Source organism: Caretta caretta, chromosome 8, assembly GCF_965140235.1.
Source record: "Caretta caretta isolate rCarCar2 chromosome 8, rCarCar1.hap1, whole genome shotgun sequence".
NCBI lineage: Eukaryota > Metazoa > Chordata > Testudines > Cheloniidae > Caretta > Caretta caretta.
The window spans coordinates 72,689,254-72,705,754 of NC_134213.1; the positions used below are offsets into that span (position 1 = coordinate 72,689,254).

The following is a 16,501-nucleotide window of genomic DNA, read 5'->3' on the forward strand; positions in this document are numbered from 1 at the left end:
ATTTGTTCTACATTAGTGCTAATGGCAAGAATGTTAGACCCACTGGTGTGAAAGGATTAAAAGCATTAGCATTAGACAAGCGTGAACATTTCAGAGAGAAATCCTTGTTAGAGGGACCTATTGGGACCTTGTAACTTGATTTTCTATTTATTGATTAGATGCTTCTTGTTTTTGTTATGTGAATCTTATTGCTGTACAATACTGAATACAAAAATATGCATTAAGATAACATCAAGGGGTCTATTCTCCCCTGGATGGTTGCATGTAACTTCCATTAACATTAATGTGCGTTACACATGTGCATCAAGGGAAGAATAAATACTCTGATATTTGACTTAGCCAACAAAAAGAATGGACTCTTAAGGAGATATGTCTGTGGATCTTCCAGCAGATTTCTACATACCTGCAAGTGCCAGTTTTAAATGTTCAATATTCCCCGAAATTATGAGTGCTGAATATTTGGCTGAGGGAGAATTTGGAAGATCTGCACCCTCTTTACACCTGGTTAGTGTTCAACCAGTAGTTATCCCCATGTTGGAGATTAATTTGGTTTGGAGTGCCATGTTATAGAATCCTGTCTGAGGACAACAATGTATGAAGCACCAGGGAATAATACAGAAGACAGATGCCATACAAAAATATTGTAATCCACAAACAACTCTAGAACATTTATTCTTTAAGAGAAAATAACATTTTCTTCACTATGCACAACACGTTGCAATAAACAGAAGGCATACTACTGTTGAGACTAGGGTTGCTGGTGTCCGGGAACTGTGGCCAATGGGAGCTGGGGGGGCGGTGCCTGCAAGCAAGAGCAGTGTGCGGAGCCTTCTGGCCCCCCTGCCTAGGAGCTGGATCTGCTGCCGGCCGCTTCTGAGGTGCAGCAGGGAGCCAGGACAGGCAGGGAGTCTGCCTTAGACCCACAGCACCGCCAACTGGGATCCGCCCGAGGTAAGCCCGCACCCCAACCCCCTGCCCCAGCCCTGAGCCCCCCCTACCCAGAGACCCCCCCTGCACCCCAAACCCCACATCCCTGGCCCCACCCCAGAGCTTGCACCCCCAGCCAGAACCCTCACCCCCCTGCACCCCACCCCACTGCCCCAGCCCAGAGCCCCTTCCCACACCCTGAACCTCTCATCCCCAGCTCAGAGCCCGTATCCCATCCTGCACCCCAACCCCCTGCCTCAATCCGCAGCCCCCTGCCATGTTCCATATCCCTTGGCCCTACCCCTCATCCTGGAGCCCCCTCCTGCACCCCAAACCCCTCATCCCCAGCCGCACCCCAGAGCCCTCACCCCCTCCTGAACCCCAATTCCCTGCCTCAGCCTGGAGCCCCCTCCCACCCCCCTTATTTCTGGCCCCACCCTGGAGCCTGCACCCCCTCCTGCACCCTAACCCCCTGCCCCAGCCCAGTGAAAGTGAGTGAGGGTAGGGGAGAACGAGCCACTGAGGGAGGGGGAATGTATTGAGCGGGGGACAGGGCCTTGGGGCAGGAGACGGGACCTCGAGGAAGGAGCAGGGCTAGGGTGTTCGGTTTTGTGCAGTTAGAAAGTTGACAACCCTAGTTGAGATAGGGAATAAGGACCTAGTGTTCACCTTCAAACAATGGAAAAAGGAAAAACTTAAGAAAAACGCCATAACTGGGGTTTTTGTGATTGACTTCAGTCAGAAGAGGATTATCTACAAGGTATGATGATGCACTCTCATGTCATATATATGAAAGTACATAGATACATGTGCTACTTCTATTAGATATCTGTTTTGGTGTTTGACACCTTCTCACGCTGTGTAGTATGTTGTGTAGAGAGAGTACTTACATAATACTCTTACCTCAGGCCTGAATTCAAAAAAAGCATGTAAACATGTTCTAAGGATGGTTTTCTGAGTAAGGATACTTTCTTGAACTGGGTCCTCACTGACCTCCCCCTCCAGATTGTTACAAGAATTTCATATTTGTGATAGTGTTACCCATACTGATACATGGCATGTGGGAAAATAAAGCCTATGCTAATGCAGGCTTATTACTCCACAGCCATATATATAGATTCTGTATGCAATTTCTCTAAATTGATAGAAGATGTTAGGGACTAAACATGATGAAAGTGTCCTTGTAATGGTACTTTAAAAAGGTGAACAACAAAGTAAATTCACGTGCATAGTTTTGATAGGTGCAAGGGTTTGCAACTGTGAAGGAGCCATTGGAGCACCTACTGTAAATATATAGTTATAACGCTGGTAATGTGTAAAGTATTTCCTTGACCAATCCAGACAGTGCCTTCAGTGTAATAGTAATTTTCCAAAGTCACTTGTCTGATGTCCTGCATTCAGACACAGTTGGAAATGTTTTGGACTAATTGGCAGACAAATTTATTTTCTTTTAAACAAAACCAATTTTGGGTTATGAGTGCCAACAACATCTGAAACCAGATTTTTTCACAATAATTGTTTAATTTAAAAATGACAGACTAACTTTTATAATTTGTGGGGTTGGTTTGTTTATTTACAGTATATTCCAGTTTTCCACACGGAATGAATGCTAGCAGTCAATTTATAAACCTGTAAACAAAGCGACTATAATAGAAATACTGACACAAACTTACCTATAGTGGCATCGATGGATACCACTCTCATGAATAACTGTCACCTGGTAGGTTTCAGAGTGGTAGCCGTGTTAGTTGTATCAGCAAAAACGAGTTGTCTTTGTGGCACCATAGAGACTAACAAATTTATCTGGGCATAAGCTTTCGTGGGCTAAACCCTCTTCATCAGATGCATGAAGTGGAAAATATAAGAGCAGGTATAAATACATGAAAGGATGGGGGTTGCCTTTCCAAGTGTGAGGTCAGTAGTATTTTAACAGAGAGCTTTTTTTTAACCCATTGCATGTGTATTTTTCTGTGTTTAGTATTGTCAACTGAAGAACCAAACAGCACTAAGGGTAATGAGAAGGAATGATAGTTTAGATATAATATTTCCTTGAACTGCTGGTTGAATTAAATCTTTTGTTCTCTCTGCAGACATACAATCTATAACATCTTTTTGAGATGAATTTAGAAACAGGGGTCTGCAGTCTTTTATTCTTGGTCCAAAGATTAAAATTGATCACAAGAGACACAAGGGAGCAGGCTGTAGTATCACAGCTCAATGTGGTTAACGAGCATAGTGCATAGCTTCTGTTCTACTTAACTGCTCTTACAGGTTACAAATATTATTGATTGCAGAGGTCATTGGAGGCTGGAGAGGTTATGTTGCTTGATGCTATTTGGCAATTTTTGAGGGATGAGAGCTATGAGCCCTCATAGCAGTTGGGACAGGTATAGTTTAAACCTGACAAAAGGAGATATATTTTTGTGTGAGTTGGCAAAGCCCTTCAGGTATAAATAATGAATTGAAATTTGATAGGTTGTTTTATCATAGGTCAAATCTTGTGCTGTAGAGGGGCAGGGGGAAGACTTTAATTATTATCCTTTCATCAGAATGCACTGATGATAGGTTTTCAGTCCTAGATCTGAGCTGTAGACAAATTAATAGTGCTTAGAAATCTTTTTACAAGGCATCATTTTTAGTATATGTAGAGATGGTTTACCTAAACTTGAAAATACAGCATAGGTGGAATGATATGTGAATAATTACCTACCAGTCTTTAGAGTATGCTTTTTGTTCTTTCATGTGGACAAAACGGCTATATTAATATTCTCAAAATTTAAGTTAAACAGCAGTATTGTATGTTTTACTAAGTTTCCAAAGAACTGGTGGGGGGACTATTTGCTTCCTGTATTTAAATTTCAGATATAAGATTCTAGTGCTATGTGGTAGCACTTAAAAAAATTGCCCTTTTATAGCTCAAGGTCAACATACATTTGGATATTGCTGTCCCATTTGAGAAATTAGGTCCAGAACATGCCCCATATTTCAGTGTGATCAATGCCTCTTCAAACATGTAAAAATAGGAATTAGCTGGGTGTGAGGCCAGGGGCCATACTATCTACAATTAATATTTAGAGGGCCTAATTCTCTTATCAGGTTGTTAGCATTTTACAAATATTTTACACAAATGTAATTGACCACACTAGGTGCAAAGCCATAGATAACCTGGTCCACTGCTTATATGGTCTTCCTATGTATACAGTTTTAAGGACACTAAATAAATTATACTGAATAATAAATCATAATCCAAGTGGAGCTAAACTGAATATTAAAAAATTTAGATTTTTTTGCAATTCTCAGTTACTCTACTCAGTGACTTTAAGAAAAGAAATACAGAATTAAAGAACATTATAAATATCAATACATTTTACACTTGGTATACTTTAAATATTAATCGGGTGGTATATCTATACTGTATTACATACAGGGTCAGACCTTCAGCTGGTATAAATTGGTGTCATTCCATTTACTTCAGGGGAGCTCTGTCAATTTACACCTGCTGAGGACCTGACCCATAATATGATTCCAAAATACTACCATTAATAATAAATGTCACTAATACAGAGTTGCCACTATTGGCTTTCAACCTTTGCTTCTCAGCACAGTGAAGAACATTGATATTAATAGCTTTTCTTTCTGATGCCAACTGAATACATGTGACTTTTTGTCTTAAACTTCTTTCCATGTGAATGTGTTTTCCAGAGGCTTGCACTGATTTTACTCACCTCTCAGTACATTTACTGTATGTGAATTATATTGATCCAGCTTTAAAAGATTTTGTTCAAATGTTGCCATATCAATACTTCATATGAAGGGTATATTTCTATGCCCACATTTGATTGTCCCCGATGCAGGTTCCCGTTCACTTAGATCACTTTCATGTGCCAGTTTGGATCCCTATAAATTGGGAAAGGTGCATTGGTATGCAGTTTTTTAAGTAGATGAGCCAGCAATAAAAAGAAGTTGGATTTTCTCCAGTATTTCCCGTTCCTGATTTCCACCCCACTGCTTTTGGACGGAATACTACTCCTGAATCCCCGTACACACCCTCATTTTATATACTTTAATTTCACCCACACATGTTCAGACTTGCCATATCACATCAAATGTCCTTCCTGCCAAAGAGACCTGGATGTGGTTCCCTCCAGAGCATTTGGTGAATGGTCTTGGGGTATCTCTCTAGACTGCTGAAAGACAGTCCGCAGGGGACTGATTTTACTGCCTTTGTGCCTACTTCACCTACGTACTATTTACTGAATAATAGGAGGAACTGTGGCCAGTAAAGGCTCTTCCAGTGTGGTGTAGCACATCCCAAAGATAAATAACATCTGGCAGGTGTCTCTAAGAAATACAGCTCCCTAGTCTCCCGCCAATGTCTTTCTTTTGGTGTACTTAGTGGGGAGAGAGAAAAGAACCTGACAGCTTTGGTGTCTCAGATCTTTAACTGGAGCACGCATGCTACACCAACATGCTCGTCAGTGGTGACAGCTTGTGTGAAGTGACCAACTATCCAATAGGGACTAAAAGTCAAATTCAACCCTAGAATAATCAGTGTGAAGCTAGCGCTGTTTCCTTCAGTGGAGATGCACATGCTTACACTAGGGCTGACCTTGGCCCCAAGCTGAGATCACTAAATTCATTTTCCCTTGTGACCTTTACAGATTTGTAGCCAGTATAACAAACTTTGCTAAGATGACATAAGAAAGTTTTGCAGCAATCTTCCGCATTATTTTTAAGAGCAGATGTTTCGTCAGTTACTCTGTATTACGACTTGTAGAAGTCTCAGATTCAGCAAATCAAGAAACATAGCAAATTGTTTCAGCTCTTTTAGTCCTGCCATAAGCAATACTAGGCAGCACAGAACCCAGAGGGAAGGTAGGCAGATTCCCACATTCATCATTCAGTGTGAATAAGGCTTACTTCATAGAAGCCTTTCTGTTCCAGAAAGCCCTTTTTCAGAGGCTACTGTTTAATTTACTAGCATCCTTGATTTGATCCTTACTTCAAATACATGTGTGATGGGGTATATTCCCCACACTAGCCCTGCAAGAGCTGAATTAGGTCAGGTGGGCCCAATCAGCTAATTAGGCTGCAAGAAGGGGAGATATAGGCTGGAATCAGCTACTTATGGACAGGCTCACCTGTGCAGGAACAGGCAGGGACTATATAAAGCCAGGTAGCTGTCTGCTGCTGAGAAAGGATCTCTAAGAAGAGGGAGGAGTCTTTGGGGGCTGCTGGGGAAGGCTGCAGGAAAGCAGGTAGCAGTCACTCGCTGCGGGGAGGGATTGGAGCTGATATATCCAGAGGGAGAGGGGGAACCAGGTGTGGTAGGAAACCAGTCCAGGAAAGGCACAGTGAAGGCTAAGAGAGGAAAACTCAGAATTGCTGAGCTGAGGGAGGACTGGACTGGACTGGAATCCAGAGTAGAGGGTGGGCCTCGCTTCCCCTACTCACAACTGGGGAAGTGGCAAGAGGGTTGGAGGCACTAGCCAAACAGTAGGTCTGGAAAGACTGAATTCACCAGAAGGGGAGGACTTTAGTGACCTGGCCAGAGGGTCAAGCCACAGAGAGGAAGCTGCAGACTCAGGAATGAGTGGGGCAGCAGAGCGAGAAAAGACATACCAGAGGGAGAGCGCATGCTGGCACACCTGATCCTCAGGACAGCCAGCAGGAGGCACTGCTTGCAGTGAGTGGACCCTGTGACACATGCAATATTAAACATCAGCATTTCATTTAAGAAGAAGCACTTATTTTAGGGAGACTGTGTCTGTGACTATCTCAGGCTCGATATCTTTTCTTCAGATGGTCCTTTTAAAGATTGAAGAACAATATTTTCAAAATGTCGAGTGGTTGAGTGCTTCAGTTTTTTGGAAGGTCAAGTTTAAGACACCTTTAAAAGAACCCGATTTTTAGAGGGCATCTGCTCAGTACTTCCTGAAAATCAGGGCCTTTTTTTAAAGTGCCAGCACCCAAAAATAAAAGTATTCAAAATCACCTAGTCACTTTTGAAAATCTTGGCGGATCCTGTTGCCCTCCAATGTTATTTTTAAAGGTTCCGTAAAGTTTCCTTAATTCACACACTGTTGTTAGTCAGGCTGCAGGACTAAGTCCAATATGTTGACAGCAGTGGAATTAACACATACACACATACACACACACACACACCCCGCCGCCAAAAAAAAAAAAGAATATTCCAAAACTAGAGATGTTAGATTTATGTAAGGATATATTTGAAGCCAAATTAGGACTGGGGGGGAGGGAGGGAGTTTTAGATTTCATGATGCTGAAATGTTATGAGTTGTCCTTTTGACATTTCAGCCCACAACTGAGGAAGTCTTGTGAGAGCAAGGTTTTCTTAGAAGATTTCCAACATTGTGTGCCACATTTCCATGATAGCTCATGAGAATTCAGTGTTGTTTAATCCAAACCTAAACTTGTGCCCTGATTTGCTTTAACTCCAAACTGTAACATAAACATAGTTTACATCTAAACGTTGCCTGCTCCACCCACCTCTAGTTTCTAATGAATCTGCTCCTGTGAACTTTTGACCACATCTGAACTGAAACTGAACAAGAAGCTCCTTTGGGATTTTGATCCAGTCCATGGTTTGGGGATTCAGATCTGTTGCCACTTCTGTCCTGCTCTTGGTGTGAAATTCAAAGGAGTCAAGATGCAAGTTTCTGGTTCAAGGTGAATAATAGTTTCTGCAGGAGGCCTATGAACTGCACAATTTAAAAATTAGATTACAGTACTTATGCAGACTTTGAATGAGAGAGCCCTCAACCCATATACTGTTCAACTTACCACTTAGGCTTTGCTTTGACACTAAGTCTACACTAATTCTCATTAATAAACATATGACATCTTCCTTCACATACTCTACTTCACATACATTCTGACTTGAGCGCAAGAAAATGCTAACCCAACAGTGGTGCTGTTTCAGATTTCAATGGGGGGTTGGGAGCAACTTTCAGAAGGAGCCATTTTAGACCCTGGATGCTCTTCAATTTTTGAAGGATAAAGTGTAAAAATTAGTCTATTTCAGGAGCATTTGTTGTGATTATTTCCTATGGTATAATAACAATTCATATGGGTTTAAGTATCAAAGAGGTAACCTTGTTAGTCTGTATCCACAAAAGCAACAAGGAGTCCAGTGGCACCTTAAAGACTAACAGATTTATTTGGGCATAAGCTTTTGTGGGTAAAAAACCCACTTCTTCAGATGCATGGAGTGAAAATTACAGATACAGGCATAAATATACTGACACATGAAGAGAAGGGAGTTACCCTAGAACTGAAGAACTGGTGTTGACAGGGCCAATTCAATCAGGGCGGATGTGGTCCACTCCCAGTAGTTGATGAGGAGATGTCAAGACAGGCAGGTAAAGGGAGAACAATAAGTTGACAGAGTGCATCATCGTCTGTTTGGAAGTGATGTCCATGGTTGATGATAGCAGTGTGATGGGCAAAACTAATTAGGAATCAAAAAAACAAATTCTCTCTATATACCCCACAGCCTGGGGGCACTGTCCCTGTGCACCCACAGCACCATTCTTCTGTACACACATCTGTACACACATGGGGGTGCAGACTCCCATCCCAGGGCACCTTCCTCTGCCCATGTACACACTCCTCAGAGGCCCCATTGCTTTCCAAATATGCATCCACCTCCTCCCCCGGGCCTCCATCCATCTGCACATCTCCCCTGGGTTTGTTGGGCTCAGGCAGCAGCAGCAGCCACACCACAGGCTTCAGTGCGGCCAATGCACACGTGCTACCGTTCAGTGCTTGTGCATCAATGTGGAGAGCCAGGGAGGCAGGTTATGAGGTAGGGTCCCAATCCCCCTACACACTGAGGTGCTCAGCTCTACCTAGCATGAGGGACTTTTCTCAGGCTCCTCATGCACTGCTTTCCCCCCTGGAATGAAGCAAGGGAGGGAAGGGGGGATAAAACTCACTACCACAACCCTATCTAAGTCGTTCCTTTGTAACCCAGGTGCCTTGTAGTGATTTTCCTCCACATCTTCCCCCCCCCCCTTTTCTACTTTTTTTTATTAACAAAGTCCTCAGCTATGATTAGGGAATTACTCTTTAGAACTGTGCAAGTATACCCTATCCCAGGGTAAAGAAATCATTAATAAAAAACAGTAAAAAGAAGCAGTTATATTACAAAATAAATCTACCAGGCTTACAAAGAAAACAAATTTGAAAGAGCCACCTGCTGTGGAGATGAGGCAGTAATCTCAACAGCAGGAAATAAAAGGGGGAGAGGAGAAAAATACAAAAGCATAGACATTAAAAAAGTAATTAAAACACTTATCTCCATCAACATACATAACAAACAAAAAAAAATCAGCCACCTAAAAACATACTCTATTGAACTGCACAACAGGAAGTAACAAAGCTGCCACCATAACAAAGGCTTCTCCAGGAGAAAAGAGAAAGATCCTTTAAAAATATAAGCCTCAAAAGTATTTACTAATGCGCTAATCACTAATAGCCTGACCTTGAGAGATGTGGAGCACCTGCAGAGCACCCACAACTTTATTGGGAATTGCATCTCTCAGGATTAAGCCTTTAAAAATATACAGTGAGTAACTCTTTAGATACCAAAAAGAAAAGGAGTACTTGTGGCACCTTAGAGACTAACCAATTTATTTGAGCATAAGCTTTTGTGAGCTACAGCTCAATGCATCCGGTGAAGTGAGCTGTAGCTCACGAAAGCTTATGCTCAAATAAATTGGTTAGTCTCTAAGGTGCCACAAGTCCTCCTTTTCTTTTTGCGAATACAGACTAACACGGCTGCTACTCTGAAACCTGTCTTTAGATACCAACAACTTTCTGTTTAATATTATTCCAGTAGTTGTGTTAGAATGAATTTTAATACAGCATTAGTATAATCAGAAGTGTTCTACAGCTGGAATAAGCAGAAGCATAATGTTGCATTTTAGTACACCTAAATCATTGTTTAACATTGATGGATTGACAGCAAAATTGTCAGTACTTAATCCTGTTCATCATAAACGGATGTAAACAAATAAGTGGAGCATGTAAAACTGAATACACATATGGATCTTATGTCTAGGGAAAACTAAGTTTTTGACATTTATGAAAAGCTACTGTATTAATATTATCTTTTCCAGAAGTACTTTAATGTACTTCAAATGTGTAATACAGTTTGCACAGTGACATAGAATAAAGCAGATTTTTGTGCGTAGATTTTTGATCTCCTTTCCCCCGATCACAACCCAGACATGTTGAAGAGGAGTAGCATTCAAGAATAATAAAGGATTCTTACAGGAACAGAATTTTAAATATATATATTCTTCTCTGTCATGCACCTGTGCTGTTTGGTGATCATACGGTACCAGTGTCTGTTAATTTCCTGGCAAACTGAGAACTTTATCAAGCAGAGGTGCATATCTGAAATATTTGCTATGGAAGTATGAGAGGCCAATGAGAGAGCTGAGTGCATAAAAAGTTAGGGACACAGTGGAAACAAAGGTGTCTTTGGTTAATTCAAAAAGGCTCTTTTCAGCAGAAAAAAATAGGTATATGGATGCTCCCTGTGGGAGGCCAAGTATGTCATTTATTCATCTAGCCTAATAAATCATTTTAAGAAGGGAAGAACAGTGACAGTGAGGATGGAATCTTTGGAGATATTTAACTGCTAAAATCAAAATGTCTCTACTGATTATATACAAGCTGCCATTTTCCAGAGGTTTATAATGTGGCCAAATCTGGGTTGATTTTCCTGACACAAAGGCCGCACCCTGTTAGATTTGAAGCCCTGCTCCAGAAAATGGGATGCTAACACATTTCAGCGAAAAGGTGGTCAGAATTTTTTAACATGGGCAAAACAATGTGTTTTTTCCTAGCCTCAGTCTCAGAAATGGCTACATTTTGACTGACATTTTCCAAAAGTAATTCATTCTGAGGCAAACACCCGCCATGGAAAATTTCAGCCCAAATGGACAATGTTTGGCAGAGTTATAAGCAACTGAAAATGGATTTATAATGGCAGGTATAGATGAACCCCACTAATAGCAGTATTATCAACCCTGTCTATAATTATGGCGGTGCTGGTCCATAGCTGAGTCCAATGAGCTCCACCCTGTCCCTCTAGCCCAGACTGTGCTCAGCTCCACAACCTCACAAAGAAGACATCCCCATTTCTCCCCCGCACAATGCTCCACAGTCTTTCCCCCTGGTCAAGCAGGAATGAGGAGACATTTCCACAGACATTGTCCACTTCTCTGGGAATTTCTTTTCACTCACTGGTGGTTAGTTTGTGGGTTTTTTGGTTCATTTGTTCCTGGTTTTTTTTCAAGTTGTAAAATCCATAATTCAGTATATGTACAGGAGAACCTCAGCGTTGTGAACACCTTGGGAATGGAGGTTGTTCATAACTCTGAACACAACATTATGGTTATTCTTTCAAAACGTTTACAACTGAACATTTACTTAATACAGCTTTGAAACTTTACTATGCAGAAGAAAGTGCTTCTTTTACCTATCTTAATTTACATGAAACAAGCACAGAAACAGTTTCCGTACCTTGTCAAATCTATTTTTAAACTTTCCCTCTGTTTTTTTCAGTAGTGTACATTTAACACAGTTTCCTAATATATTTGCTGCTTTTGTTTTTTGTTTTGTTTTGTTTCTGCTGCTGTCTGATTGTATACTTCCGGTTCTAAATGAGGTGTGGTTGACACTCAGTTTGTAACTCTGGTGTTTGTAACTCTGAAGTTCCACTGAATGTAAATAAAAGTTGTGTTGATCATACTTAGAAAACAAGATGCACACATAAGTGAACAGTGATATTTTCCAAGGGTATGGGATTTGGTAGCAGAATTCACAACACATGATTGTGATTTATTAAAAATCTGGTGCCATGGAAATGCAAACCACTTCATTCCTCCCACAAGCCTCCCGCCCCCATGAATTTGCTAATTTTTCATTCAAAAAGGGTACTTGACAATTAAGTAAACTGTTACTGTCTAAAGCTCCACAATGAAAAACAGAGGAGAATTTAACTGAAATGTCTTTGTTAACAATTTACGTGACAATACAAAGGAAATGAAAGTAAAATAATATTCAGGATATCTGACACTGAACAGTGCTTTTATTCCCCCTAATCTCCCATCTCCACCCAACTTTACGACTGGCAACCCTGAGAGTACACAGCAGTTCCTTCCAGAAACTCCCCGAGAAGGAGTGTTCCTCAGTGCAGCGATGGGAAATGGCTAAGTTATTGTTAGGCTTTGGTATGTGTTACAGGCAGGAGATTTGGAGATGAATGATTGTTTCTGATCAGGGAATACTGAATACTGAACAAAAGAGTCTCTTTAATGGCTTACTCGGTGGATTTTGAGAGGTGAGAATATACTTACTAGAGCCTCTGTCGTTTATGTAGTTCTAAAGTATCTATTTCTTGGGTGGCTACTGGCTATTGTGCATCAGTATGGGAACACAGTCTCTCTCTAAAGCAGTGATAGTCAGACTGAGGCTTGTGAACCACAAGTGTCTCTGTAATGTGTCTCCTGCAGAAAATGATATTAAAACACTGTGATTTAAGTATTAGTCTAAGTTATTAACCAATCAGGATGCTTTTATTATGTTATTAACCAATTGTAGTTGATAAAATAATACTTCACAAGTCATTTTCTGTGTGAATAATATATAGTCAATGAAGTCACACTTCTGTGGCTCTTTTGGGTAATGTTAATCGCTAATTTGGCTCCTGAACCACGGAGGTCTGAGTATCACTGCTCTAAAGGATCTTTTTAATGCATCTTCAAAGGGTATTTCTCCTGGGTGGATAGTGTCTCCAAATCCTCTCTTTCCTGGATAGTTACTTTACCCTGAATTGTATCTATCATTGGTGACTGTTTTTTTTCCAAATTGACTTTCCTATGTGACTCTTTTGCTCTAAACTATATTTCTTCCATGTAACTGTGTTTCTCCAGATTTTCTCTCCTGAGTGGCTACTGGCTATTTATCAATATTTGATCTCTCTCTAAAGTGTATTTCTGTTAGGTGACAGTTTATTACGGAAGGGTATCTCTGCAGGATGGGTATTAGTTCTTGTATTTCTCTCTCTCTCTCTCTCTCCATATTATGTCTCTCTCATGGGTGGCTACTGGCTGTGTGAAGTACTTGGTCTCCTCCTTGTTTAATTGAAGTACTGTATCTGCAATCTTTACCATGGCAAACACCAGTGAGAAAGATTATATATTAGAATCCAGTACAGCCAGTGTGAAAGCATAGGAAAGCATTGTAACTGTGCCAGGCATATATGAGCATGTGAGGGGAAATCCCTAAGCATTTCCTTCAAATGTAAATATTATAAATGAGGTTTTCTTAGATGTGTCTGTGAAAAGAAAATGTGTCTCATGCAAATAACAATAAAATGGATGCTAAGCAGTAGATCCCTAGTATTCTATTTTGTTATCACAGTAGTCAGGATAAAAGCTCTTGGACCAAATTCATCCTGGATCCAGTTCCATTGGTTTCAGTGGTATTGGACCAGCAATGAATCTAGCCCATTAGCATTAGACTCTTGGCCTGATTCTGATTCTCTTAAGATTAGTTGGAGTTATGTCACTGACTTTAATAGGAGTAGAATCAAGCTCAGTTAGAAAGCGAGACTGCACTGGTAAAAAGGGATGAGAGTTCTTTTGGTTTGGGGGAGTATTGTTTTCATTTTTGAAAGTTGTGGGGGAGAGATTAGGGCCACATATTACCTTTAATTCACACTGGAACACGTTAATGTCAATGAGTTTTGCACACGGATCGAGGATGGAATGTCACCTCTGGTAGTGTAAAACCCAGTAATAGCAGTTGCTCAGATCTCTCTCTCAACTCTCTCCTCAGCCTTTTGGGAAGAGGCTTAAGCACTGAGAGTTAGAGAAAGGAAAGCGCAGTGCTGTAGGGCTGCTTATTGTGGTACCCATTTTAGAATGATAAAACAACATATGAGTAGCAGGGGAGAAAGAGCAATCACAATCTGTATAATTTTTGGACCATTTCATATACATATTTTACATACTCTTAATAAATACACACCAATTAACTGGCAGCACCTGAGCCTATCCCTTATTCATTGTTCATTAGCAAATGTTCTTACTTCCAAAGGAAGTATGATATTCAGGGGTTCTAATCTGTTATACACTGAATTTGCACAAGTATTTCCTTACCTGATTTTTCTCAACATCTAGCTATAGACGTGGTATTTCGAGCCACATGTGTTCAAAAATCATGAATCATGCCAAAAAAATAGTTTGAAGACCAACTAGCAAAAGAGACACAAACTAACAGCAAAAGTTTTTGTAAGTACATTGGAAGCAAGAAGCCTGCCAAACAATCAGTGAGGCCTACTGGATGACTGAGGTACTAAAGGAGTACTATAGGAAGATAAGGCTGTTGCAGAGAAACTAAATGAATTCTTTGCATTGGTCTTCACTGCAGAGGATGTGAGGGAGGTTTCCACACTTCAGCCATTCTTTTTAGGTGACATCTGATGAACTGTCCGAGATTGAGGTGTGAGTAAAGTAGGTTTTGGAACAAATTGATAGATTAAACAGTAATAAGTCACTAGGACCAAATCGTATTCATCTCAGAGTTCTGAAGGAACAGATACGAAATTGCAGAACTACCAACTATGGTATGTTACCTATCACTGAAATCATCCTCTGTACCAGATGACTGGAGATAGGTATTTTCACGCCGATTTTTAAAAAAGGATCCAGAGGTCCATTAAGCTCTAACTCTAGTACCAGGCAAATTGGTTGAAACTATAGTAAATAATAGAATGAATATAAACACAAATGATCGCAATATCTTTAGGAAGATTCAACACTGCTTTTGTAAAGGAAAATCATGCCTCACCAATCTGTTAGAGTTCTCTGAGGGTGTCAAGAAACATGTGGACAAGGGTGATCTAGTGGATATAATATACTTGTGTGACAGATTGTACCCCTAATGTTTACCACTTTTACAAGACTATGATAAATTATGTACAAAGTATGCCTTGTGAGGTATTGTTTGAAAATTCATAGTTTGCTGATCATTATTGTCTTGGTAAAATATGTGTGGCCACCTTGTTTGTAAAGTTATAAGATTCTATTGTATGATATTATTAAGGCATATTCCAAATCTGGGGAAGCAGCACAAATCAGTTCCTCAGAGATGAAAGGCAAACTGATGCCTCAGCCAAGTGTCAACAAAATCAAGTGGACAATCACTTGTTTAAGTGGCCATTCTTTGGCAGAAAAAAGGGTGTGAGTGAGTAATTTACATCTTGGCAAAGGAACAGACTGGTTGTCACCTGAACCCCAGGTGGAGAGGATCCTCAAAGAGGAGGAAAAGTAATAAAAAATGAGGAACAGAGGCTCCAGATTACCTCTCCCTGCTCATCTCTATTCATGGCATCAATATTTGAAAGACAAAGGAAGCATAATTGAACTGGGGGAGTGGTTCTTGGCTGAAGTAATCCAGTCAGACTGCTGTAAGCATATGGTGAGAGAAACTTTTTGCTTTAAGCTCACTTAGCATTAGTTTGCATTTTACCTTTTATTTCTTTGTAACCAATTCTGACTTTTGTGCCTCATTAATTGTAATCACTTAAAAGCTATCTTTCTGTAGCTAATAAACTTTTGTTTTATCTAAACCAGTGTGTGCTTGGATTGAAGTGTTTGGGAAATTTCATTTGAAATAACAAGGTTTGTGCATATCATTTTCTATTAATGAAACAATGGACTTTCTATGAGCTTGTATGGTCAAGGAGGGTATTGGAGAGTACATGATGCACATTTCTGGGGACAAGTCTGGGACTGGGAATTTGCTGGTGTCACTCTGCAATATAATGCAGGAGTGGGTGGCTAGAAGCACTGATATAAATCAGATAGAAGTAGTTTACACATTAGAGGCTGTCCGTGAGCCAGGCCAGGAGTGGTTGCTCTCACAGCAAAGCAGTGTAAAAGCACCCCATATTGGAGAATTGAGGGGCACAGCTGTTCACTAGTCCTGGGTACTGTTGTAACTTGGACTTTCAGTAAACATTTGACAAGGTCCTTCACCACAGGCTCTTAAGCAAAGTAAGCAATCATGGGATAATAAGCAGTCCTGGGAGGTCCTCTCATGGATCAGTAACTGATTAAAAGATAGGAAACAAAGGATAGGTCTAAATGATCGTTTTTCTTAGTGGAGAGAAGTAAATAGCAGGGTCCCCCAAGAATCTGTTTACTGGGACCAGTGCCATTCAGCATATTCATAAATGATTTGGAAAAAGGCATGAACAGTGAAGAGGCAACTCTCCCCCCGACCCCCAATTCTTTTTTCAAATTGGGAGATTGAGCAAAATCAACTTTTTCCCTTGAACAGTTTCAGTTTTTATGAGTCAGTACTTTCTGATAAAAAATTTTTTGCTCAAATTTTTTATACTATATAATTACTAATTATTTTATAATTACATACATCAATTATCTAATGATTTTAAAAGTTAATGTATTAGAGAGTATTTTGTTAATCTAAGTGTTTCCTCTTTAGATATAAAAGTCAAGACTTTTGTTGA

General features: G+C 40.4%; 1 protein-coding gene across 8 annotated transcripts in view; it reads left to right on the top strand.

Moving 5' to 3' along the window:
• DPYD (dihydropyrimidine dehydrogenase) overlaps window positions 1–16,501 on the top strand; it is a 656,679-nt gene that overhangs the window by 361,229 nt on the left and 278,949 nt on the right. The window lies entirely within an intron of this gene.